This window comes from Oncorhynchus masou, chromosome 23, assembly GCF_036934945.1.
Source record: "Oncorhynchus masou masou isolate Uvic2021 chromosome 23, UVic_Omas_1.1, whole genome shotgun sequence".
Lineage (NCBI taxonomy): Eukaryota > Metazoa > Chordata > Actinopteri > Salmoniformes > Salmonidae > Oncorhynchus > Oncorhynchus masou.
This window is the reverse complement of record NC_088234.1, coordinates 42,101,941-42,129,334: the sequence shown is the minus strand read 5'-3', so window position 1 is coordinate 42,129,334 and position 27,394 is coordinate 42,101,941. Positions and strand designations below refer to the sequence as shown.

At 41.4% G+C, this 27,394-nt stretch overlaps 1 pseudogene; it reads right to left on the bottom strand.

Annotated features, from left to right (window-relative positions):
- LOC135510863 (cytoplasmic polyadenylation element-binding protein 3-like) overlaps nucleotides 1-27,186 on the bottom strand; it is a 60,017-nt pseudogene extending 32,831 nt beyond the window's left edge.
- Nucleotides 27,187-27,394: the final 208 nt, after the last annotated feature.

Sequence of the window (27,394 nt, the reverse complement as noted above, 5' to 3'; positions counted from 1 at the left end):
CAACGCTCAAACTGTCTGAAAAGCTCAAAGGATGAAAATTACAGCTTTATTTACACTAGATGTTCTTGAAATGAGAGTTAAGGAGACTTATTTCCCTACAAAAAACATAACACCCTCAACGTAAGGCCAAGAGAATACAAATTCTCTCATCAACTACTGTACTAGTAGAGTCTGGATGGACAAAGGCTAAACTAAGCTAATGGTGTGTGTGTCTAACCTTTACCACTTCCAACAAAGTTTAGAACGTTATTATCTCCCAACAATGATTGCAGACTGTTTAAAGTGCAGAGAAATCCTCTATTGTCGTCAGTGATAGAGCAAATTATTAAAGGTGCATATTTGAGTTAGCCTAGCCTACATTTGGCTGGACTAGGTAAAGTTCAGGTTATCGGTCAGCCTGGCCAAGAGAGCCTGAAGGTCTGGGTGACCTTTTGATGACCTACCTCAAGGTCAAGCTCTGTGACATCTCTCTGACCCAAAAGAAACAGCATTCACTGCTCTTCCTCCATCTGACTACTCTGAAGCTCTAGCTTCCCTCTCGATAAAACCTTACTCTTGCCGCCCATTTTATTATCTATTGATTTGTAATCAACAAACACACTAAGACAAACAGCATTGCTCAATAGATCTGTACTCAAGTTAGAGAGACTGGAGAGTTTAAACTAGTGAGATGTGTATTCTCATTAATCAACCACAGCATAGATGTCATTCTTTTAGCATGTAGTTCTACAAGGCAACTGACCCCATCTGTCATATAAGCCTACACACTTGCTTAAGTCTCCATCAAACCAATACAAATGCCCACATCACCCAACACACATAACCCAGAATGACCCTCTCCCCCACACACACAATCAAGAGTTTATTATTGTATTCTATGAACGTCAGTGGTATAATGGCTAAACTCTTTAGCTTTTTAGAAACAAACAGCAGGCATATTTGTTATTACTAGGCTACATGTTTCTACGCACTGCTGACATTTATGGTAATGCAAACATGACTAAATACCTTTCAAACCCATAAAATGCCATTTTCAAAAGCTCAAGTTGATTAAAACGCACACAAATTGACAATGGAGACTCTTCGTCGCTGAGGCATACATTTGAAAGGCCATGTGAGGCAGAGCAGCTGAGCAGCAGATGTGTGTGGACATGAATACTTTGAATAGAGCGTCTGATTTGCATGTGGCGGTATATGCTAGTCAGTCTATGGAGCGGTGGAGGCCTAATTCTAACCCTTACGCTCCACCCTTGAGCTCAGCGGGCCTGTTTGTTCAGGCCATCCCAGACCTGCCTGCTCCCTTTCAAAACAGAGCGTAAATTCCCCATGCATGCCATTCCGATCGGCTTAAATCAGCATTCAGGAGTTGGAGAGGATCACAAGAATTGAGTAGCAGTCAGTGGCACCCGCTCCTCTCCCTTTCCCTCCCCCTGGACTGAGTCTCTGGACTGAGTCCGCTTCAAAACACAGAGTCAACTCTATAGAGGCTTGCCCTTCTCACCGCCAGACAGAGGGTGGTTCACATTCACTCCCCTTGTGTAACCCCCCCCCCCCCCATTATCACCATCACACACCCCTGTATGCCCTCTCATTCCTCACACAGTTTCCTCTTCCACACACACTCAGCGCATGTGATGGTAATCCCAAACAACACTCGCCACAGTCAGAGGCTGGCACTAAGACAGCATTGAATGAGCTGTATTCTGCCATAAGCAAACAAGAAAACGCTCACCCAGAGAAAACACTCCTAGCAGCCTCTCCTAGGGACTTTAATGCAGGTAAACTTAAATCCATTTTACCAAATTTCTATCAGCATGTTAAATGTGCAACCAGGGGAAAAAGATCTCTGGACCACCTGTACTCCGCATACAAAGCTCTCCCTCACCCTCCATTTGGCAAATCTGACCATAAATCCATCCTCCTGATTCCTGCTTACAAGCTAAAAGATGCTACAGGACTGTTTTTCTAGCAGACTGGAATATGTTCCGGGACTCCTCCAATGGCATTGAGAAGTACACCACATCAGTCATTGGCTTCATCAAGAAGTGCATCAATGAAATCATCCCCACAGTGACCATACGTACATACCCCAACCAGAAGCAACGGATTATAGGCAGCATTCGCACTGAGCTAAAGGCTAGAGCTGCTGCTTTCAAGGAGCCCGGAAGCTTATAAGAAATCCCATTATGCCCTCTTACGAACCATCAAAACAGGCAAAGCGTCAATACGGGACTAAGATCGAATCGTACTACACCGGCTCTGACGCTCGTCATATGTGGCAGTGCTTGCAAACCATTACAGATTACAAGGGGAAACACAGCCGAGCTGCCCAGTGGCACGAGCCTACCAGACGAGTTAAACTACTGCTATGCTTGCTTCGAGGCAAATAACACTGAAACATGCATGAGAGCACCAACTGTTCCGGAAGACTATGTGATCACTCTCTCCACAGCCGATGTGAGTAAGACCTTTAAACAGGTCAACATTCAAGTCCACAGGGCCAGACGGACTGCCCGGACGTGTACTCCGGGCATGCGCTGACCAACTGGCAAGTGACTTCCACAGCTGATGCAATCCACATTGCACTCCACACTGCCCGTTCCCACCTGGACAAAAGGAAAACCTATGTGAGAATGCTATTCCCTGACTACAGCTCAGCGGTCAACACCATAGTGCCCTCAAAGCTCATCAATAAGCTAAAGACCCTGGGACTAAACACCTCCCTCTGCAACTGGATCCTGCTCTTCCTGACGGGCCGCCACCAGGTGATAAGGGGGAGGTAGCAACACACCCACCACGCTGATCCTCAATCACTGACAATGACGAGACAACCTATAAGGAGGTGGTCAGAGACCTGGTCGTGTGGTGCAAGGACAACAACCTCTCCCTCAACGTGATCAAGACAAAGGAAATGATTGTGGACTACAGGAAAAAGAAGATGAGAATGTGCGCATGCTCGGACGAGTGGGGCTGCAGTGGAGCAGGTTGAGAGCGTAATATTTCTTGGTGTCCACATCACCAACAAACTAACATAGTCCAAGCACACCACGACAAAGCCTATTCCCCCTCAGAAGACTGAAAATATTTGGCATGGGTCCTCAGATCCTCAAAAAGGTTCTACAGCTGCACCATCAAGAGCATCCTGGCTGGTTGCATCACTGCCTGGTATGGCAACTGCTTGGCCTCCGACCACAAGGCACTACAGAGGGTGCGAACGGCCCAGTACATGACTGGGGCCAAGTTTCCCGCCATCTAGGACCTCTATACCAGGCGGTGTCAGAGGAAGGCCCTAAGAATTGTCAGAGACACCAGCCACCCTAGTCATAGACTGTTCTCTCTGCTACTGCACGGCAAACAGTACCGGAGCGCCAAGTCTAGGTCCAAGATGCTTCTAAAGAGCTTCTTCCCCCAAGCCATAAGACTCCTGAACATCTTGTCAAATGGCTACCCAGAATATTTTCAGTGCCCCCCACATCCCCTCTTTACACCACTGCTACTCTCTGTTGTCATCTATGCATAGTCACTTTAATATCTCTACCTACATGTACATACTACCTCAAATAACTATTAGCAAGAAGCATTATCATCTGTAGCCCAACTGATGCAGCAGAGCGACTATAAATAAATAGGCTGAAGCATGGGGTTGCCAAAATGCATTTACCTCATTGGGATAATGATTAGCTAGATCCCAATTATTATGTTTTAACTAGTTAGCATCCTATTGATGAATTTTAGTCCCAAAGAACTTTCATAAACACAGTGAATATAATGTAGACCTACCTGCTAGGGTAACTTGGGGTAATCTGCCACCCGGGGTAAAGAGACCCCTTCCTGTACTTCTTACAGAAACCACTTCATGTCACCCCCAACACTTTTTTCCTGGTTGCCACTACTCTTGCTCTACAAAAAATAAAAATAGTGAAACTGATTTACAAGTATAAAAAAAAATTGAGGTATGGTGGCGTTTCAACCCCAAGTTACCCTACAATTGACCCGATTACATTTAGTCCCACTTTCCCCTACGCACTCTCAGCTAATTGCTAATTGATAAACATGCTGCTGCTAACCATACTGCTGACAGCCTAACATAGCAGGCGTAAAATAAACGCCTGAACTAGATCTCCTACATACTGGTCTTGACGAGGAGGTTCTCTTCTGCACTGTTCAATCAATCTAGTAAATGTGGAAATAGAGTTAAGATGTCGTGTCACCTTGTTAACATACAAAAGCGTTAGTCGGGTCAATGGCTCCCTTTCCCTTTCCATTTCCACCGAAAACCAGAACAAATCCGTTTTTTGGGGGACTCTGCAGAGGCTGTGTTGTTTCTAAAAACTCTGGGTTTAAAAATGGTGTAGTTCACTAATATTTAGGAGTTGAGAAATAAATAAACAAACTAACAATTAAAACTGCTGTTTTCCCAGCGATTGCAAGAATTGTTGTACATTGACTGTCATGCACGTTTCCCTTCCTATCGCTCATAACTTGAATACGCCTCGAGAGGAACATTTATCTTGCATAGAACAAAAAACAAGAAGCCGACTACGTAAATAAATAAAGTATTCTACTACAAGGTTGCCTGATTTGTCTATTCATTACTCGTTTTGTTTGGTGAGGAAAAGTAAATGTGGACTGCTCTAGCGTCTTGAACGTCTGAGAAATTTTCTTTCTTCATGTTCCATATTTTTTTGCAATTATTTTGGCGTGGCGCAGCGCCACAGCTAAATGACTGCAACAGCAACCTTGAGTCAGCATCACTTTGAGATAATAACACAGGGAATGGATGAACAAAGTGCAAGCAGGGGTGAAAGTAGATTTCTGCCCGGGACAGGAAACCCGTACATTTATTTTTTTACATATTCTATGATTACACCTAGGCTATGGAATCCCTATTCATTTCATATGATCTCTGCGGGCCTCGTAAAGATGTGTCATACCACTTAACATCTATTACCCTTTAACGTGGCATTGGCATAAACACAAAACAGTCATGAGGCTTTCATCTGATTGTCACTTCCCATGAACGGTCGTCCACTCACAAAATAATTCCAGCATGAATTAAATGATGAATTAAAAAAAAGACACAGCGGTCATAAAACACATACACATGTACTGTAATGACATTCTGAGATTGTCATCGGGCCTACATTTGGAGCCTGAATAGGTGCGTCCAACGCTGTGCCTCGGTCTCTGCCACTCATCTCCGCCTTGGCAAAATGGAAGTGTTCTCCTCTAACCACAACACAATTTGGAGCGTATATCACTGGATTCTTAAGTCAATTCACACATTTATCATGCGGTAATGTTAAATAATAGCCTATAGCTTTCTTGCGATTTTGTGTTAATTATTGTGATAATCTCAGTTTTAATGGTATGGCGTACCCCCACTATTTCTTCTGCCAGGACCATATTTCTGCACTTACTTTTACCCCTGAGTACAAGTGACTGATCTTGGTAGTTGTCCCTAAGCCTGGTCCCAGATCTGTTTGTGCTGTCTTGTAACTCCTCTGTTCAGAGTCAGCGTCCATTGTCAATAACCGTTGGCAAGACAGTACAAATAGATGGCTGTCCTGTGCCTTGCTGTATTAGGGCAGCCAAAGCCAGCGGAGCCGAGGGAGGGGAGGAGGACACCAACAGGGAAGACCTGCTCTGTGACAGGCCAAGCGGCAGCACGCCTCTCTGAAGGCAGCCACACACTGTTGACATGAGGAAGGGGAGTAAACAGTGCTGGGCCAGGAATGTGGAACTATCCCCCCTTCTCTACCACAGGGGAACATTTTCAGGAGAAGTCTCTGTCTCCTCCCCCTAGTTCCAGTGAAGTTGAGCCTGCCCGGGATGACCTTTGGGGTGATAAAACAATCCTCTCCTGACACAATATTGAAAAACCGAATCTATGCATAAGAAAGCAGCAGGCCGCTACTCATAATACCCCCTCCCAACTCCACACCTCCCAAGCGTTTCCATTGTCTGGCAGGCTAAGAAAACAACACTGAACATGACAGTGGGCAATAGGCCAACAGGGATCTGAACGCAATGGAGTCCGTTTTCATAATAGGCATGTGAACTAACAGAATTATCTCAAGGATTCCGAGTCTGTGACATACAATGTGACAGACATGTGTTGTTCAAAGAATTTGGGAGGTCTCTCCATTAAAAAACAAGATGTTGCTTTTCACAGTGAACACTCTATTCTCAGATAAAGATAGACCAAGGGCTACCTTTGTGTTTCTCTGAAATAAGACATTGGAATAATTGCGTTGATAGTTCTTTGTATCAAATCATCTCTATGCCAGCCTTTAGAGTTGCATTTTACTTGTATGTTCCCAGCAATCCAACAGACACATTTGAACCCATTTCATTGACCCCAAATGAGATTGAATTAATGTTATGGTCATCCGGCAGAAGAGGAGAAGCCTGTTAAGGGGTAACATTAGCTCGGGTTCATACCAATTTCACTTCCTCCAACATCCTTCCTCCTAACTTAATAACAGGAACAAATACAATCTGACTTGAACCTTCACTGTGCCATAACGGCACCAAATAAAAGACCGTCAATGATTACGGTAGTAATAAATAAATGATTCACACGCAAACAGACACCTTCAAAAAAGGCACACAAAAGTAGGACACACACACACACACGTGAACAATCAATCATTCACGGTCACTCAAAACATTGCAATATACCATGACACAGGTGCCATCAATATAAATATTTATTTACATGTGACCGACCACAATATTAACCCGGGAAACAGAAGCAAAAATGTAATCACGAGGATTTGATTAAAGTCAGGAGAAAATGCAGAAGCAGCTTGTAAAGGAATATTTTAAAAAGCATACACCACACACAGAGTGCAAGAAAATTGTGTCCAATTTTGCAGGTTAGGCCAGTGGTTAATTTATCGCATAAAATGTATGATCGCAAAAACTAGATTGTATTGGTGATACAGGCAAATAGAACTTTATTGCCATTTTTTGTTGTTGAGGCCTAAATAAAATAAAAACAAAGTGTGGATGTATGAATATTCCTAACCTGCAAAATGATTCCTCCATATAATATCAGCAATACTCATTGGTGGGCCACCAGCAAGGTGTGGTTTACCTTTGTCGTGATCAGTCCTTATCATATCCATTAAGGAATTCTCCAAAGAGTGCAAGCTAAATGCATCAAAGGGCCGATTCCGGTCCTGCAAGAGAAGAGAGGGTTCAGAGGTTAGACATCTTATCTGTTGGTTATCAAAGTAGAGCACAACAACATCACTACGATTGGACCCTGTGAAAGTTATTTAAAGACTAGCTTGGAGATAACAGCGATTTTATTTTGATGACTTGTGAGAGGATAAGGAACACTCATCATCCACACAGATGCACAAAAACATACAACCATATCCATTTGTTGAAAGTTCAGCAGTGACCCTGATAAAGGAGAGAGCAGGGTTTCAACTAAATGAGGGCCTCTTACAACTCTCATGCCCAAGTCAAAGAAGACAATCATAGACCATACATCCTGATATTACACAGCATAAACCACGGGAAACAAGCAGATTTGTGTTGGTCTGATAGGAATGTAAATAGCAGAGGATTTCAAGAGTAGGGACACACCTAGAAAATCTAGAGTAGATGAAACTAGTGCCAAGAATGTTGTGGTTTGTGAGTGTGCTCTTTCCTCAAAACACTTAAGATGTTTCATTTCCGGAGTGGGCTATTTTGAAGTTAGGAGTGTGTGTGACAAATCAGCTGATTCAGTTCTCCTGGCTAGCTGACCTGCCATGTGGCCACCCTCTGAACGAGAGTCCTGCATTGTATCGGGTACCTACGGTTAACCAGCAAAACAAATATATATACAAAATCAGCTTATTTCAACCCGTGGGTCAGCTCACGGTTCAGAACAATTATATTGTGGGTCGGAAACATTTTAAACCATTATAAAATTGTATTCTTTTACAAACTTAAAAGCTTGTTGTGTTGCAAATTCCATTCTGTGACTGGTGAGGCAGACATCTAGGCTACCAGCCACGCATGCAGTGGATCAGGGAACTGTCCTTTATTTGTGTGGTGCTGAAACATGTGTTTCATCCCCCCACGTGATAATTAGTACCCAAGTGTAATTTCCCTGGCAAGCCTAGCTCACGTCGGCCGAACCGGAGAAATATGAAAAACACCATTGTGAAATTCCCAATTTTGGTTCAGAAGGATTTTGGAGTCATTGTGGAAAAGGACAACAACCCGGTAGACGGCTACACAGCCAGCAAAAAGTGCAAGCCGGTATTTGTTTACGATAGGCTAATATAGTTTATTATCAGTTAACCCATAAAAGGTTCACAATTTATTTCTTAAAATGGCAGGTTATGGTAATGATAATAACAAACACCCTAAATAGTTCATTTTCATTCCTTCTTTTCAAGTTACATGTTTTAAATGTCACATGCACAAGTACAGTGAAATGCAGTTCTTGCAAACTCAAAACACAACAATACAATAATCAATAACAATCTATTACTAGAAGAAAAAAAAACACGAGAAATAAGAATAGTAAATATGAAATACACAAAAAAAGTAAGTAAGCATATTAGTGATGGAGGAAGATCGTTGAAGTCGGAAGTTCACATACACCTTAGCCAAATACATTTAAACTCAGTTTTTCACAATTCCTGACATTTAATCCTAGTAAAAATTCCCTGCGTCTTAGGTCAGTTAGGATCACCACTTTATTTTAAGAATGTGGAATGTCAGAATAGTAGTAGAAAAATAATTATTTCAGCTTTCATTTCTTTCATCACATGGTGCCCCAGTAGAATCCGTCCATCATATTCTTGAGTAGATGCTATAAGGCCTACATTCATCTGATCTGAATCAAAGTTCCTAGCGAGTTGGAGGAGGGAAGGACATTGAGGAGTTCGCTCCGTATGGATTTCAGCCTATAAAGTTTAGGGCCATTTGGTATATATTTTGGCCCAGACTACAGAGCTGATTTAGTGAGCTTATTCTGGCCCACTTCCTGGTTCATTGATGGAGAGACTGTTCCAATACGGAGCCTGTTTCGACACTAGTGACCTTAAAAATGATCTACTAGAATGTCTCTGATTCTATCATAAAAACTTTTAAATCGTAGGTGAGTGAGTAAATCAGCAAGTGAGGGAATGACAGGGTCTAGGCAGGTAACGGAGTGACTTACAGTGTGCTAGCAACACAGGAGTTCAGGCTAGACCTAGCCCTTGGCAGCTGTGTCCTGTGAGTTCACTGCCCTAGCCGTGGGGCCACATTGTTTGCACAGCAGTGCTATTGTCGTGCATTCGGCCGGGCATTCAACAGCGTTATTCCCCCCTCTCTGGATCCGGCACTGCCGTGGCAGATAAAAATCTGCCCACTTGGTACAAACGGTAAACACTTAAAATGCTGAGCTTTTCATTCCGCTCCCCTCTTTTTCCACCACCATGCACTCTTCTGATCCTAAACACAGAGTGAGGGGCATCATTCACAGTCAGTGGGGGGGTTCATTAGGCCGATAAGAAACGCTCATTTTACTTTTCCATGGCAAAACGTTTTGCTACGTTCTGCCTTAATGAGTACAACATTGAGGAGATACCCACCACACACAGCATCTCCTCTATCAGACCACTCCACTACTGCTTTTAGTGTTGTTAATACACCACACAGGATATCCAGCATGTGGGATACAGACTACCTGCCATTGTACCTGCTCCCCATTCTCAAAATTGTCTCTATACATCTGACCCATAATCAGGATATGGCTCCCGAGTGGCGCAGCGGTCTAAGGCACTGCATCTCAGTGCAAGAAGCATCCCCGCAGTCCCTAGTTCGAATCCAGTTTGCATCACATCCGGCCGTGATTGGGAGTTACATAGGGCGGCGCACAATTGCCCCAGAGTCGTCAGGGTTTGGCTGGGGTAGGCCATTAGAAGGGCCATTTGACAAAAAGAAGGAGAGTGATGGAGTGCTGCATCAGATGACCTGGCCTCCACAATCACCTGACCTCAGCCCAATTGAAAAGGTCTGGGATGAGTTAGACCGCAGAGTGAATCAGGAAACAAGGGCTCAGCATGTGTGTGAACTAGTTCAAGATGGTTGGAAAAGCATTCCAGGTGAAGCTGGTTGAGAGAATGCCAAGAATGTGCAAAGCTGTCATCAAAGTAAAGGGTAGCTACTTTGAGGAATCTCAAATATATTTAGATTTTCTCCATACATGATATTTCATAGTTTTGATGTCTTCACTATTATTCTACAATTTAGAAAATTGTAAAAAATAAATAAAATAAAAACCCTTGAATGAGTAAGTGTGTCCAAACTTTTGACTGGTACTGTGTATATAATTTAGATTTTTTTTCCCATACAGGATCTACTACACATTTTCAAAGTGAAAGAAAATGATTTTAAAAAAGACCCCTTTTCCAAATAACAAAATAAGTGCAGGGCGCAGCTTGACGCAGCCTACGAGCCAGCCTGAGATCCTCTGGCAGGGCACTGTTGACCATGCCAAAGTCTAGGTTGAAAATGAAAGGAGACATGGCAAATGCCCTTAGGGCCCCTAGAATCAGGCTTTTTCATTCTCTTCCCTCTGGGTCTTTGTGTCTTCATTAGTACTTTTATTTTATGATGCAAAGCACATAGTGACTTGTAATGAAAAAGCAATACAAAGAAAGCTCTTCTTGTTGATTGCGTATGTCTTCACACCCCGGAGCTAATACTTGGTGGAAGCACCTTTGACAGCTGTGAATCATTGTGGTGGCAGCACCATGTTATGGGTATGCGTGTCACTGGCAGGGACTCAGAAGTTTGTTGGGATCGAAATAATTATGAAGGGAGCAACGCCCAGTTAAAAAGTTTGAGGAAAACCCGCCTCGGTCTTCTGAAAACCCTGGGAGAGTCTTATTTTTCAGCGGGACAATTACACAAATCTTAATTCCAAAGACACACCAGAATGGCTTCCCAAGAAGTGTTGAGTGTTCCTGAGTGGTCCAGCCTCAGTCCGGACTTAACTTAAATTTGCTTGAAAATCAGAGACAAGGCTTAAATATTGCTGTCCAACAATAATTCCCACCAAATTCCCTAAGCTTAAGCAATGTTAACAAAAACAATGGATAAACGTTGCCCTAAGAGTCACGCAAAGTTGGTAGAAAATTGTTCAAAACAGTGGAGGATGCTGAGCGGAGGACGGCTCCTAATAATGGCCGAAACGGAGCGAAAGACATCAAACCATGTGTTTGATACCATTCCACTCATTACCACAAACCCAACCTCCCCAATTAAGTTACCACCAACCACCTGTGATTCAAAATGATTTATCGCTGTAATGGCTGCCAAAGGTGCTTCCACCGACTACTAAACGCAATAATTTGTATTTATTTGGAAAATGTTCTAGAATTTTTCTTGCACTTTGAAAATGGGCAGTATTTTGTTTAGAGGTGTAGGGAGAAACAAATCTCAATGTATTCCTTTTTAGCAAAATGTGAATAGTGTGTAGACTTTCACTAGCGACTGTACTGCATGCGTTGTCAGGCTAAGCTTCAGTGTATTAATCAAACCTCATGCATAACAAAAGTTATACAGAGCAACTTCATCATGGAGGAAAACTGAATTTACGCTAATAAAAAAAATAGCCATGACATTTACACTACTTCTAAGGACATGCACATATGGTTTACATACCAAATTTCATGGCTCCATATCCATCGGTTCAGTTCCTATAGCCCTGATGTGATATGGTGCTATCTAGTGGTGTAGCATGGCCGACTTTGAATGAGGCAATTAAAATCACTGAAGTTCATTAAAGGCTAATTAGTTGAGTCTATATACCATGGTTCATGACAATATTTTTAGCATCTAAAAGGTAAAAAAATGGCCATATTTTTTCTCTCAAAACCATTAAAAACAATTCAAGCAAAACAAAAAAATCTGGAGTGAATCTGACGTATGGTTCATGAGGAGAAGATGATTGCAAGATTTTGAGCATTAGCGTTACATATGCAAAGAATGAGTTGTTAAAGAGCTGTCTTGTTTTTTAAAGATATAATTAGCAAATTCATTTTGGTTCGTTTTAGGGACATCCATGATAGCGATGACAAGTTAAGTTGATAGCCCACTGTGTAGCACATTTACAGTGGTTTAGATTGGCACGTAAAATCTTTTTTTGTGTGTCAATAACTCAGCCATCTTTTGACCAATCCCTTAGATTTTCAAACTAAATCAAGACATGTACCATGGGCCTGCATTCCAAATTTGGTGTCATTTGTCATATGGTTCATGAATAGTATTTTTAGCATAATCTACTGCATGTGGTCTCCAACAGATCAATCATGAGCTACCAGTACCTAGCAACCCACCTATGAGTAGCTCGCCAAACAATTCTGAAAGTACATGAAATTTTAACGTGTCATAAACAAATCTCAAAATGTATCAGACACTGCAAGTTCCCAGCTACTATCAACGCAACATTATCCCACCCCTGGTTAGCCACTATTGGCTAAAAAAAAAGCCAAGTGAAACAATATGACAGTTTCCAGCAATATTGCCCATCAGTCTGTGTGGTGCGCACATCTCTATCACTTCTTGTGTAGCCAGTTGATGTGATAGTCATCTTGAGGGTCGACAAATACTTTCCCCAAAACCTTCTCAATTAAAATGATAGCTGCAAAGTAGGCTTACCTAGAAGAAGTACAGTTGAAGTCGGAAGTTTACATAAACCTTAGCCAAATACTTTAAAATCAGTTTCACAATTCCTGACATTTATTCCAAGTAAAAATTCCCTGTCTTTAGGTCAGTTAGGATCACCACCTTATTTTAAGAATGTGAAATGTCAGAATAATAGTAGAGAATGATTTATTTCAGATTTCTTTAATCACATTCCTAGTGGGTCAGAAGTTTACATGCACTCAATTAATATTTGGTAGCACTGCCTTTAAATTGTTTAACTTGGGTCAAACGTTACAGGTAGCCTTTCCACAAGCTTCCCACAAGAATATGGCTGAATTTTGACCCATTCCTCCTGACAAAGCTGGTGTAACCGAGTCAGGTTTGTAGGCCACCTTGCTCGCACACGCTTTTTCAGTTGCGCCCACACATTTTCTATAGGACTGAGATCAGGGCTTTGTGATGGCCATTCAAATACCTTGACTTTGTAGTCCTTAAGCCATTTTGCCACAACTTTGGAAGTATGCTTGGGTTCATTGTCCATTTGGAAGACCCATTTGCAACCAAGTTTTAACTTCCTGACTGATGTCTTGAGATGTTGCTCCAATATATCCACGTAATTTTCCGTTCTCATGATGCCATCTATTTTGTGAAGTGCACCAGTCCCTCCTGCCGCAAAGCACCCCACAACATGATGCTTCCACCCCCATGCTTCACGGTTGGGATGGTGTTCCTCGGCGTGCAAGCCTCCCCCTTTTTCCTCAAAACATAACTATGGTTATTATGGCCAAACAGTTCCATTTTTGTTTCATCAGACCAGAGGACATTTTTCAGAACGATCTTTGTCTCCATGTGCATTTGCAAACCGTAGTCTGGCTTTTTAATGGCGGTTTTGGAGCAGTGGCTTCTTCCTTGCTGAGCGGCCTTTCAGATTGTCGATATAGGACTCGTTTTACTGTGTATATAGATACTTTTGTACCCGTTTCCTCCAGCATCTTCACAAGGTCCTTTGCTGTTGTTCTGAGATTGATTTGCACTTTTCGCAACAAAGTATGTTCATCTCTAGGAGACAGAAGGCGTCTCCTTCCTGAGCGGTATGCCGCCTGCATGGTCCAATGGTGTTTAAACTTGTGTACTATTGTTTGTACAGATGAACGTGGTACCTTCAGGCGTTTGGAAATTGCTCCCAAGGATGAACCAGACTTGTGGAGGTCTACATGGTCTTGGCTGATTTCTTTTGATTTTCCCATAATGTCAAGCAAAGAGCCACTGAGTTTGAAGGTAGGCCTTGAAATACATCTACAGGTACACCTCCAATTGACTCAAATTATGTAAATCAGCCTATCAGAAGCTTCTAAAGCCATGACATAATTTTCTGGAATTTTCCAATCGGTTTAAAGTCACAGTCAACTTTGCGTATGTAAACTTCTGACCCACTGGAATTGTGACACAGTGAATTATAAGTGAAATAATCTGTCTGTAAACAATTGTTGGAAAAATGACACGTGTCATGCACAAAGTAGATTGGGGCGGCAGGGTAGCCTAGTGGTTAGAGCGTTGGACTAGTAACCAGAAGGTTGCAAGTTCAAATCCCCGAGCTGGCAAGGTTCAAATCTGTTGTTCTGCAGTTAACCCACTGTCCCTAGGCCGTCATTGAAAATAAGAATTTGTTCTTAACTGACTTGCCTAGTGAAATAAAGGTAAAATAAATAAAAAAAGATGTCCTAACCAACTTGCCAAAACTATAGTTTGTTAACAAGAAATTTGTGGAGTGGTTGAAAAACGAGTTAATGACACCAACCTAAGTGTACGTAACCGTCCAACTTCAACTGTATATCATGAGTAAGTATATAATTTGTATCTATTATTTGTTTCTTGCAAACTTTGCCATGAAATGAATAGCAGCAGTACAGAACCATCGCTAGACTGGCACATTAGACAGCACATTTCTCACTCGCTAGTAGGCTTGGGTAGTATACCGGGAGTATTTCAAAATAGCCACGGGATGGTTTTTAAATACCTTCAATAGCGTTAAAACAAATTTGGCGTTTTTATGAATTTGAATATTTGTAGCTACATTTAAGTAAATATCTGCAGTCAACTTGTGCAATAAGTTGGGAGATAAAGAGTGCATACTTAATTTCACCTGTCACAATTTTTCATTATGAACCTGACTGGTAGACTCCAATCACGTGGTGCTTGTTTACAAGCACACAAAAACGAGAGACTGGAGCCTTTTAAGTCACTCACTGTTGTGCAGCCAGGTGATCTAGCAACAGTGTGGAATTCACATCTAAATGCTTATCAGCTAGATATCTTACAACTATTCTAGTTAACTGACCGAAAAAAATACAAAAGGTTGTGCATTTGTTTTGCTAATTTGGCTAAAGTGGTTAGCTTCTTCCAAAATCAAGTTTCACTTGGTAACAGCAGAGAATCCCCTCCAGGATCAAGAGCCTTGCAGTCTAATATGCATTTTAGGTGTGCAGCACACTGTAAAAAATAATTTGAGTTACTTGTATACCTTTGAGCTGCAAATACATTAGGTCAGAGACCGTATAAAATGTTAGCAATACGCTCATTAGCATTTGTTAGCATTCTCTATGGGATATGACATGAACTTGTTAGCATTGCTAATCTTCTAAATACAATATGCACCCCTTGTGCTCAGTGCCAGTATTACCAAATATCCCGGTATGGCACAAGGTTGGTATGAAAACTGGATACCGCCCAAGCCTACTCGTAGATGCATATAAAAATGGGCCAGATGCGCAATTCAAGGGGAATTAAAACAAAAATCTACATTTGTTATTCATCTTCAAGACCTAAAAATGTTTTATTCTGATGTGATTTAAGAATCAACATGGACTCAGCACATCCAATTCAGTTCTTTCTCTATGAACAATTGTACATTTGAGTGTGAATTTTGTTTGGGGCCCAGAAAAATAAAAACAGAAACTGATTTTGGGAGAAACAAAATCAGAGATTTTATAGGACTCCCATGAGAGTTGTTTATTAATAACCTGTTTGGGATAGGGGGCAGCATTTTCATGTTTGGATGAAAAGCGTGCCAAGAGTAAACTACCTGCTACTCAGTTCCAGTTGCTAATATATGTACATTATTATTTGGATAGAATCACTCTGAAGTTTCTAAAACTGTTTGAATGATGTCTGAGTATAACAGAACTCATATGGCAGGCGACAACCTGAGAAAAATCCATCCAGGAAGTGGGCAATCTGAGGTTTGTAGTTTTTCAATGCTTGGCCTGTTGTATACAGTGTCTATGGGGTCAAATTGCACTTCCTAAGGCTTCCACTAGATGTCAACAGTCTTTAGAACCTTGTTTGAGGCTTCTACTGGAAATGAGGGGCTCATAAGGGCTCTTTGAGTCAGTGGTCTGGCCACAAGCTCGTGACGCTTGTTCACATGAGAGTTAGCTCGTGTTCCATTGCATTTCTGAAGACAAAGGAATTCTCCGGTTGGAACATTATTGAAATTTTTTTTTCAACATCTTAAAAGATTGATTCTTTACATGGTTTGACATGTTTCTACGGACTGTAACGGAACTTTTGGACTTTTTGTCTGCACCTCGTGATCGCGCGTCATGAAGTTGGATTACTGGGCTGAACAAGCTAACAACAGGGAGGAATTTGGACATAAATGATTAACTTTATCTAACAAATCAAACATTTATTGTGGAACTGGGATTCCTGGGAGTGCATTCTGATGAAGATCATCAAAAGGTAAGTGAATATTTATAATGCTATTTCTGACTGTTTTTTTTGTTAACCCCCTTTTCTCCCCAATTTCGTGGTATCCAATTGTTAGTAGTTAATATCTTGTCTCATCGCTACAACTCCCGTATGGGCTCGGGAGAGACGAAGGTCGAAAGCCATACGTCCTCCGAAACACAACCCAACCAAGCCCCACTGCTTCTTAACACAGCGCGCATCCAACCCAGAAGCCAGAAGCCTGGGTTGGCACCAATGTGTCGGAGGAAACACAGTGCACCTGGCGACCTGGTTAGCGTACACTGCGCCCGGCCCGCCACAGGAGTCGCTATTGTGCGATGAGACAAGGATATCCCAACCGGCCAAAGCCTCCCTAACCCGGACGACGCTAGGCCAATTGTGCGTCGCCCCACGGACCTCCCGGTCTGGGCCGGCTGCGACAGAGCCTTGGCGCAAACCCAGAATCTCTGGTGGCACAGCTAGCACTGCGATGCAGTGCCCTAGACCACTGCGCCACCCGGGAGGCCATTTCTGACTAATGTTGACTCCAACATGGCGGATATCTCTTTGGCTTGTTTTGGCTCTCTGCAAAAATCACCGGATGTTTTGGAAGCAAAACATTACTGAACGTAACGCGCCAATGTAAACTGAGATTTCAGGATATAAATATGCACTTTATCGAACAAAACATGTATTGTGTAACATAATCTCCTATGAGTGTCATCTGATGAAAATCAAAGGTTAGTGATGAAGATCAAAGGTTAGTGATTAATTTGATCTATATTTCTGCTTTTTGTGACTCCTATCTTTGGCTGGAAAAATGTCTGTGTGTTTTTGTGACTTGGCTCTGACCGAACATAATCATATGTTGTGCTTTCGCTGTAGAGCCTTTTTGAAATCGGACACGATGGGTAGATTAACAAGAAGTTTCTTTAATTTGGTGTATTGCACTTGTTGATGTGTGAAAGTTAGATATTTCTTAAAACGCTGCCTTTTCAGCAGAATGTTGTCGAGGGTTCCGCCATAAGAAGTTAACCATTATTTTACATAGCATGAAGGAGAAAGTGTTGCAGAGGAGAGAAGAATGTGCTTATTTGAAAGCTATTAGAAAAAAAAGTGATTAAAAAAATGTAAATAACTCATGCTAGATAAGGTTGGAGACCCCTGATCTACTGGTATAGTGTGGCCATCTTTGACTGCAATAACATTATATTATCAAACTCTTTAAGGACTATTGTGATGAGTTCAAAGATGACATTGAGTGAATCTGACTAAGTCCATTGGAAGACAATTTTTTATGATTATATTAAGAATTAGCGTTACATTGTCCAAAAAGTGAATTGTTAATAGTTTCCTTATTTTTAAGATATCAATCCCAAACTTAACATTGTAATGGTAATGTATTTGATCACCGTAAAATGTTTAGAGTTGATAGACCATTGTGAAGTGGATTTACAAAGGATTTAAATGGACATGTAAAATCTGATTTCATGATTTATCAATAACTCAGCCATCTCTTAACCAATCCATTAACTTTCTCAAGCTAAGAAGAGATCTAACATGGTCCTACATACTGATTTGGACTTATGGTTCACGAGAAGAAGTTTCCCACAATTTTGGCATAAAATGCTTTGCTAGTGTGACCTAAAGAATATGACACTGGTGATACTCTGAAGTGACTTTAAACCACTCTTCTCCAAGAGTTTGTGCATGGTTTGATAGCTCCTTTGCCTGAATTTCACTTTAGCAACCAGGGCACTCAGCCTCTGACATGTGCCCCCTTGACCTTGTCTTTGTCATAACCACCTTCACGAGCTAGCTAAATAGAGAGCAAAAAGATTAGAGGCTCACTAAATGAAATAAAAAGTGAGATGAATAGTGGCAAAGGGAGAGGGGTTAAAAAGAGAATAACAGACAATAGTCATCCTCATCTACTCAATATGTTTCAATCAGGTTTGAATTTCACCAGGTTCCATTGGCACGTTGTTCCCAGCAACAGTTTCACATTTTGGCTCACACTACCTTCCCCGTGGTTCTTCCTTTTGAGTGAATGAACAAATACTGCCCACTCAGTGAGTATGAGAGCGGATTCATCCATTTGAGGTTGGAGCATGTTCAAAGTAGCCTATAGTGGAGATATGTATTATAACTGAACAAAAATATAAAACACAACATGTAAAGTTCTGGTTCCATGTTTCATGAGCTGAAATAAAAGATTGCAGGAATTTTCAATATGCACAAAAACCTCTAAAATGTTGTGCACACATGTTTACATCCCTGTTAGTGAGCATTTTATCCTCAGTCAAGATAATCAATCCACATGACAGGTGTGTCATATCAAGAAGCTGATTAAACAGCATGATCATAACACAGATGCACCTAGTGCTGTGGACAATAAAAGGCCACTGCTGAGGACCATTTCTGTCTGTAATGAAAGCCCTTTGTGGGGAAAAACAAATTCTTAATGGCTGGGCCTGGCTACCCAGTGGGTGGAGATCCATAGTCATGCGAAATCCATGGATTAGGGCCTATTGCATTTATTTCAATTGACTGACTTCGTTATATGAACAAACTCAGCAAAATATTTTACATTTTTCAATGTTGCGCATATACAGTGGGGAGAACAAGTATTTGATAACCTGCAAAATCGGCAGGTTTTCCTACTTACAAAGCATGTAGAGGTCTGTATTTTTTTTTTATCATAGGTACACTTCAACAGTGAGAGACGGAATCAAAACAAAAATCCAGAAAATCACATTGTATGATTTTTAAGTAATTCATGTGCATTTTATTGCATGACATACAGTAAGTATTTGATCACCTACCAACCAGTTAGAATTCCGGCTCTCACAGACCTGTTCGTTTTTCTTTAAGAAACCCCCTGTTCTCCACTCATTACCTGTATAAAAGACACCTGTCCACACACTCAATCAAACAGACTCCAACCTCTCCACAATGGCCAATACCAGAGAGCTGTGTAAGGACATCAGGGATAAAATTGCAGACCTGCACAAGGCTGGGATGGGCTACAGGACAATAGGCAAGCAGCTTGGTGAGAAGGCAACAACTGTTGGCGCAATTATTAGAAAATGGAAGAAGTTCAAGATGACGGTCAATCACCCTTGGTGTGGGGCTCCATGCAAGATCTCACCTCGTGGGGCATCAATGATCATGAGGAAGGTGAGGGATCAGCCCAGAACTACACGGCAGGACCCGGTCAACGACCTGAAGAGAGCTGGGACCACAGTCTCAAAGAAAACCATTAGTAACACACTACGATGTCATGGATTAAAATCCTGCAGCGCACGCAAGGTCCCCCTGCTCAAGCCAGCGCATGTCCAGGCCCGTCTGAAGTTTGCTAATGACCATCTGGATGATCCAGAGGAGGAATGGGAGAAGGTCATGTGGTCTGATGAGACAAAAATGTTGCTTTTTGGTCTAAAATCCACTCGCCGTGTTTGGAGGAAGACGGATGAGTACAACCCCAAGAACACCATCCCAACTGTGAAGCATGGAGGTGGAAACATCATTCTTTGGGGAAGCTTTTCTGCAAAGGGGACAGGACGAATGCACTGTATTGAGAGGAGGATGGATGGGGCCATGTATCGCGAGATCTTAGCCAACAACCTCCTTCCCTCAGTAAGAGCATTGAAGATGGCTGGGTCTTCCAGCATGACAATGACCCGAAACGCACAACTAAGGAGTGGCTCCGTAAGAAGCATCTCAAGGTCCTGGAGTGGCCTAGCCAGTCTCCAGACCTGAACCCAATAGAACATCTTTGGAGGGAGCTGAAAGTCCGTATTACCCAGCAACAGCCCCGAAACCTGAAGGATCTGGAGAAGGTCTGTATGGAGGAGTGGGCCAAAATCCCTGCTGCAGTGTGTGCAAACCTGGTCAAGAACTACAGGAAACTTATGATCTCTGTAATTGCAAACAAAGGTTTCTGTACCAAATGTTAAGTTCTGCTTTTCTGATGTATCAAATACTTATGTCATGCAATAAAATGGAAATTAATTACTTAAAAATCATACAATGTGATTTTCTGGATTTTTGTTTTAGATTCCGTCTCTCACAGTTGAAGTGTACCTATGATAAAAATGACAGACCTCTACATGCTTTGTAAGTAGGAAAACCTGCAAAATCGGCAGTGTATCAAATACTTGTTCTCCCCACTGTATATATATTACACATAAACGTTCAAAAGTTTAGGTTCACTTCGATATGTCCTTGTTTTTGAAAGAAAAGCAATTTTTTTGTCCATTAAAATAACATCAAAATTATCAGAAATACAGTGTGGACATTATTAAAGTTGTAAATGACTATTGTAACTTGAAACGGCTAATTTTTAATGGAATATCTGCATCGTTGTACAGAGGACCATTATCAGCAACCATCACTCCTGTGTTCCAATGGCATGTTGTGTTAGCTAATCCAAGTTTTTAATTTTAAAAGGCTAATGGATCATTAGAAAACCCTTTTGAAATTGTTAGCACAGCTGAAAATGGTTGTCCTGATTAAAGAAGCAATAAAACAGGCCTTCTTTAGACTAGTTGAGTATCTGGAGCATCAGCATTTGTGGGTTCGATTATAGGCTCAAAATGGCCAGAAACAACAACTTCCGGGTGTTTTTTTAGGTACTATTTAATGAGGATGCCAGTTGAGGAATTGTGAGGCGTCTGTTTCTCAAACTAGACACTAATGTACTTGTCCTCTTGCTCAGTTGTGCACCGGGCCTCCAACTCTTTCTATTCTGTTTAGAACCAGTTTGCGTGTTTGTGAAGGGAGTAGTACACAGCATTGTATGAGATCTTCAGTTTCTTGGAAATTTCTCACATGAAGTAGCCTTCATTTCTCTGAACAAGAATAGACTGACGAGTTTCAGAATAAAATTTTGTTTCTGCCCATTTTGAGCCTGTAATCGAACCCACAAATGCTGATGCTCCAGATACTCAACTAGTCTAAAGGCCAGTTTTCTTGCTTATTTAATCAGAACAACAGTTTTCAGCTGTGCTAACATAATTGCAAAAGGGTTTTCTTATGATCAATTAGCCTTTTAAAATGGTAAACTTGGATTAGCTAACACAACGTGCCATTGGAACACAGGAGTGATGGTTGCTGATAATGGATCTGTACGCCAATGCATAAATTCAATTTAAAAAAATAAAAGTTTCCAGTTATAGTCATTAACAATGTCCACACTGTATTTCTGATAAATTTGAAATCATATTTTACAGACAAAAAAACAAGAGCTTTTCTTTAAAAAAACAAGCAAATTTCTACGTGACCCTAAACTTTTGAATGGTTAGTATATAAGCACAAGTCAAAAGTTGACACTCCTACTCATTCAAGGATTTTTTATTTTTACAATTTTCTAAATTGTATAATAATAGTGAAGACATCAAAACTATAAAATAACAAGCATGGAAGCATGTAGAGTGCCCCCCCCAAAAAGTGTTAAACAAATCTAAATATATTTAATTTGAGATTTTTCAAAGTAGCCCCCCTTTGCCTTGGTGAGAAATTTGCACACTCTTAGCATTCTGTCAACCAGCTTCATGAGGCAGTCACATGGAATGCATTTCAATTAACAGGTGTGCCTTGTTCATTTGTAGAATTTCTTTCCTTCTTAATGGGTTTTAGCCATTCAGTTGTGTTGTGACAAGGTAGGGGTGGTATACAGAAGATAGCCCTATTTGGTAAAAGACCAAGTGCATATTTTGGCAAGAACAGCTCAAATAAGCAAAAGAGAAATGACAGTCCATCATTCCTTTAAGACATGAAGGTTAGGCAACCAAGAAAAGGTCAAGAACTTTGAAAGTTGCTTCAAGTGCAGTCGCAAAAACCAAGCGGTATGATGAACCTGACTCTGAGGACCGCCACAGGAAAGGAAGACCCAGAGTTACCTCTACTACAGAGGATTTCATTAGAGTTAAATGCACCTCAGTCTGAAGCCCAAATAAATGAGTCACAGAATTCAGAGTAACAGAAACATCAACTGTTCAGAGAGGACTGTGTGAACCAGGCCTTCATGGTCGAATATCTGCCAAGAAACCACGACTAAAAGGACCCCAATAAGAAGAAGAGACTTGCTTGGGGCAAGAAACATGAGCATATTTGACCGGAGGAAATCTGTCCTTTGGTCTGGTGAGTCCAAATTTGAGATTTTTGGTTCCAACCTCCGTGTCTTTGTGAGACGCAGAGTAGGTGTGAACAGATGATTTCCGCATGTGGTGGTTCCCACTGTGTAGCATGGAGTCGGTGTGATGGTGCTTTGCCAGAAACACTGTCAGTGATTTATTTAGAATTCAAGGCACACTTAACCAGCATGGATACCACAGCATTCTGCAGTGATACACCATGCCACGCCATCTGGTTTGCGCTTAGTGGGACTATCATTTGATTTTCAACAGGACAAGGACTCAAAACATACCTCCAGACTGTGTAAGGGCTATTTGACCGAGATGGAGAGCTGCATCAGATTACCTGGCCTCCACAATCACATGACCTCAACCCAATTGAGATGGTGTGGGATGAGTTGGAACACAAGAGTGAAGGAAAGTCAGCCAACAAGTGCTCAGCATATGTGGGAACTCCTTCAAGACTGTTGGAAAAGCATTCCTCATGAGAGCTGGTTGAGAGAATGCCATGAGTGTGCAAAGCTGTCAAAGGGTGGCTACTTTGAAGAATCTCAAAGATATTCTGATTTTGTTTAACACTTTTTTTGATCTTGATTCAACCTTACAGTTAACTAGTCCAACGCTCTAACCACCTGCCTCTCATTGCACTCCACGAGGAACCTGCCTGTTACGCGAATGCCGTAAGCAGTAAGTAAGATGCTGACTTGCATTAAACTTACCTTATAAAAAACAACCAATCAATCAATCATAATCACTAGTTAACTACACATGGTTGATGATATTACTAGTTTATTGAGCATGTCCTGTGTTGCATATAATCGATGCAGTGCGTATTGTTCTTGCTCCAATGCGTACTGTCCTTGCTCCAATGTGTACCTAACCATAAACATCAATGCCTTTCTTAAAATCAATACACAGAAGTATATATTTTTAAACCTGCATATTTAGCTAAAAGAAATCCAGGTTAGCAGGCAATATTACCCAGGTGAAATTGTGTCACTTCTCTTGTGTTCATAGCACGCAGAGTCAGGGTATATGAAACAGTTTGGGCCGCCTGGCTCATTGCGAACTAATTTGCCAGAATTTTACGTAATTATGACATAGCATTGAAGGTTGTGCAATGTAACAAGAATATTTAGACTTAGGGATGCCACCCGTTAGATAAAATACCGAACGGTTCCGTATTTCACTGAAAGAATAAACGTAGGTATTCGAACCAGAGTCCTTTCGGTTACTGGCCCAATGCTCCTAAATGCTTGGCTAGCTTCAGTATCTGACTCAGGGGGTTGAATACTTATCTAATCAAAATATTAGGGTTTTATTTTTCAAACATTTTCTACAAAGGTTAAAATAGTTCTTCCACTTGTACATTTGAGTAGTTTGCTGACAATGAATGACAAATAAATCCATTCTAATCCCACTTTGTAACAACAAAATTTGTAAATAGTAAAAGGCTGTGAATAGTTTCTGAAGTCGCTGTATCTTCATTAAACAATGCCTTTGTATCTGCTTTTGAAAAAGGAGATGTCTCAGGCCCAGTGGTAGCCAAAATAGAAATGGGCAGATAGGATGGCATTTCACTGGTGTGTCTGACGTAGCTGTAGACATCAGAGAAGGCTGCTCTGAGACAGCACCTATCACTGACGAAAAGCACACATAACTCCTAGGTTATCTCCACTGCAGTCCTGGCAAACTAGGCATGGAAAACGTGACTTACATTGGCAGCATTCTAGTACTCTCCTTTAAAATAGTGTAAAAGTATTTAGTTAATGACTCAGAAAGGGACTACTTACTGTTTACGGCACATCAGGCTATAGTGACAAAGTAAAAAGTTTGCACAGTAAAACAAGAGGGGTTGGACTCAATGTTTCATACGTCACTGTTACAATGCAATTATGACTAATAATGTATCGCAAAGCGGATACTTACATTATCATTTGGTTACACAGTATAATCATATGAGAGCAGTGTAACGAAGACCTACCACCCACTAGACTAAATGCCGCCCTTTAAGAGCTATTATTAAAGAATTTTCTTCAATAATCACAATGATTTTCACTACCATAGAGTGGGAAGTGAACTCCAGAGCCATTTCTCAATGGAGTCAGTCCCCCGACCATAGAAATATCATTAATAGAACGGGCTAGGAACCTCTAATCCTGGCAATTTGACAAGTAAACTCATGGGTACACATGCAATGGGTGCCTGGTATTGTGATGCAATAATTGACATGTTCACAGAATGTTCATTCAAATGATTCTAAATGTATTTTTCTTTAAGGTCAGTTGAGTAGCTTTCAACAAATCACAGCACAAATGATTGATGGGCACACTTCCTGCTTTGCTCCAATGAGTACACACAAAATGGCTGTCAGTCAACCATTATGCCATCACTGACTTGAATGGGGAGGGCCGTTCTATTCATTCTATTTCTGTGCTGACACCGATGGAAAATAGGAAATTATGCATAGAAACCTTATTATAAGGTCATGATAGACTAATCAATATCATAACATTATAATAGCCTAATCACATACTAAACAATCCATTATGACACTTCTTTAACATTGTTTAAATGCAACCTATTAGCATACATATGGCTATAGGCTACTTCTACAGTTTCAGAAGTTCTCTCATGACGTGGACAAGTCATCATCATATTCTAACACTTGTGCCCCTTGCATTTAATTTACATACCAATATTGTTTATTATGAAAATGTTTAAAATTGGATTAAGGTTTCCTTATTATTAGGCCAAACATACCTGAAAAGGCAGCATATTGTTGCTGTTGTCCATCCTTAAGGCATTGTCCTCCATCCAAGATTTCTGGGTGAGGAGACCAGCTCTCGGGAATTTTGGGGGTGCTATAACGTTGCTAGAATAGGGCTTTTTCATCGGGGAGATGGGGTTCATGGAAGAAGGCACCCCTACACCGACCCCCACACCAACCCCGACTCCCACAGCTCTTCGCGGGTCCCTGCCTGCCTGGAGACCGCTCCATGGATTGGAGGCTGTGCTCCAAGTGGCATTTTGGTGATTATTCCAACCCGAAGATGAGGCAGGTGAAGAAGCCTTGCTATTCATGACAGACTGGTGACTGTAAGCGTTTCTCTGTGGAAAGGGACCGTGGTTGGGGCTAACAGGGGATCTCCGTTGCTGCGCTGGCTGGTGCTGGGCTTGCTGCTGTGGATGCTGAGACTGTGCCAAGCCAAGCTGAGGTGAGAAATTGCCTCCAAATACCGGATTTATGTGGTGGGAAAGTTCTGGAAAAGCATTGTTCCGTTCACCGAGGGTATTCCTTGATTAAAATTGTCGTCCACGGTATTTGTAGTTCCAGTAGACCAAGTGCTACCATATGAGGGGGACAGGGTGCCACCGGTTTCCTGCGGCTGATGAAAACTCAAGCCTGGCAGGATCGGAGACTCCATCGGCACTTTCTCTTTGTTGAGAGCTGAAGCTGCTTGGTTGCTCACACTCGACGGGCTCTCATCGAATGTAGGGCGATCTGAAGGGGTCGGGGTGGAGGGAGGGTCTACTGCTGGATCTAGCTGCTGATGAGGTTGGGCTTTGTTTTTGTCCATCAGTAAATCATCCTGCATGGTTTGCTGAGCTGAAACGGGGAAAACAGATAAGTTATTTACCATTGAGAATGTCATAGACTAGCCTCTCTGGGCTGTTGTGATATTTTAGAGAGAACTCTGTGGGGAATTTTTCTGCTGCTGGAGGCAAATTAGTGATCACCCATTTAGAAAAAAATCAAATACTGCTGGTGTATTACAATAAAGTGCACTTCAGCAAGAGATTAAATAGTTTCACCCTTTCTGACGCCAGCGATCCACTCGGATGTGTGCGGGAGAGACACGCAGAGGACACCGATATTCACCATGTCTTGTTTTCCTTTACCCAGAAACTCCAAACTACAATGTGAGACTGATTCTTGTTCCTGTTTAATTTTCTCCCTAGAACCAACCCTGAATTAATTTGCAAAGAATACAGCTGCTGCATCCTTCAAGGTTAAAGAGACACACCACCTTGACCCACCCACTTCTTAGCAAAATTGACTTTTTTGTTTGTTTTAGGTTTCCGTGACAATGATAGCTGCATAAGAGATGATGCACTTTTGTATGGCATTGGCCTAGAAGTAGGCAAGACATGAGCTACATGTTTAAGTGACTTCACAAAACAGCTTGCTACATAGGCTAACAAGCTTCACCCTAAAAGCATGAATGTTATAGAGATTACGATAAGAGGCAGCTTCAATTACTGCATTAAACTTGGTACATTTTTCTGTCACCCTTTTTTATATGCAGATTTTCTGAGTAGGGTGCAAATGGGTGCTATAACAGAGACGCATATCTATGTTCACAAAAGCCTAGAGGAGCAGTGTCGCGCCTCTTCTTTCATGCCTGCCTGCATTGATCAAAATAATATTTATTACATTTTGTTAATTTCGTATTTTAAGGCTATCATAAACTATTTGTAGAAGTTTATTCTGGACGGCCGTTAGCATAATTATAGACACAATTAGGCCCATCGCTGGTAATAAATGTACTAATATTAAAATAATTCTACTTGAAAGCGGATCTTTGAATGAGTCAGGATACTGCACGGTTTAGTTTCCATTTGAATTATGAACCATTCGAGATAACTGTGGCCTAATAAAGCCACAATGTGATATTTAGAAAGTATTCAGAATAGGCTAAAACGACTCCCACACAGTAGCCAGCCAAATGTATGTTGAGCACATCATTTTAATTCTCAGGTTTTTAAGAATATCCTATTCCTAACAGGTGTGACGTAGACGTCTCGTAGAAAGTAAAACATTGTACAGCATTTTGTACAGTGCTTAATCCTTGTTTTCTCCTCGATGCATAAAC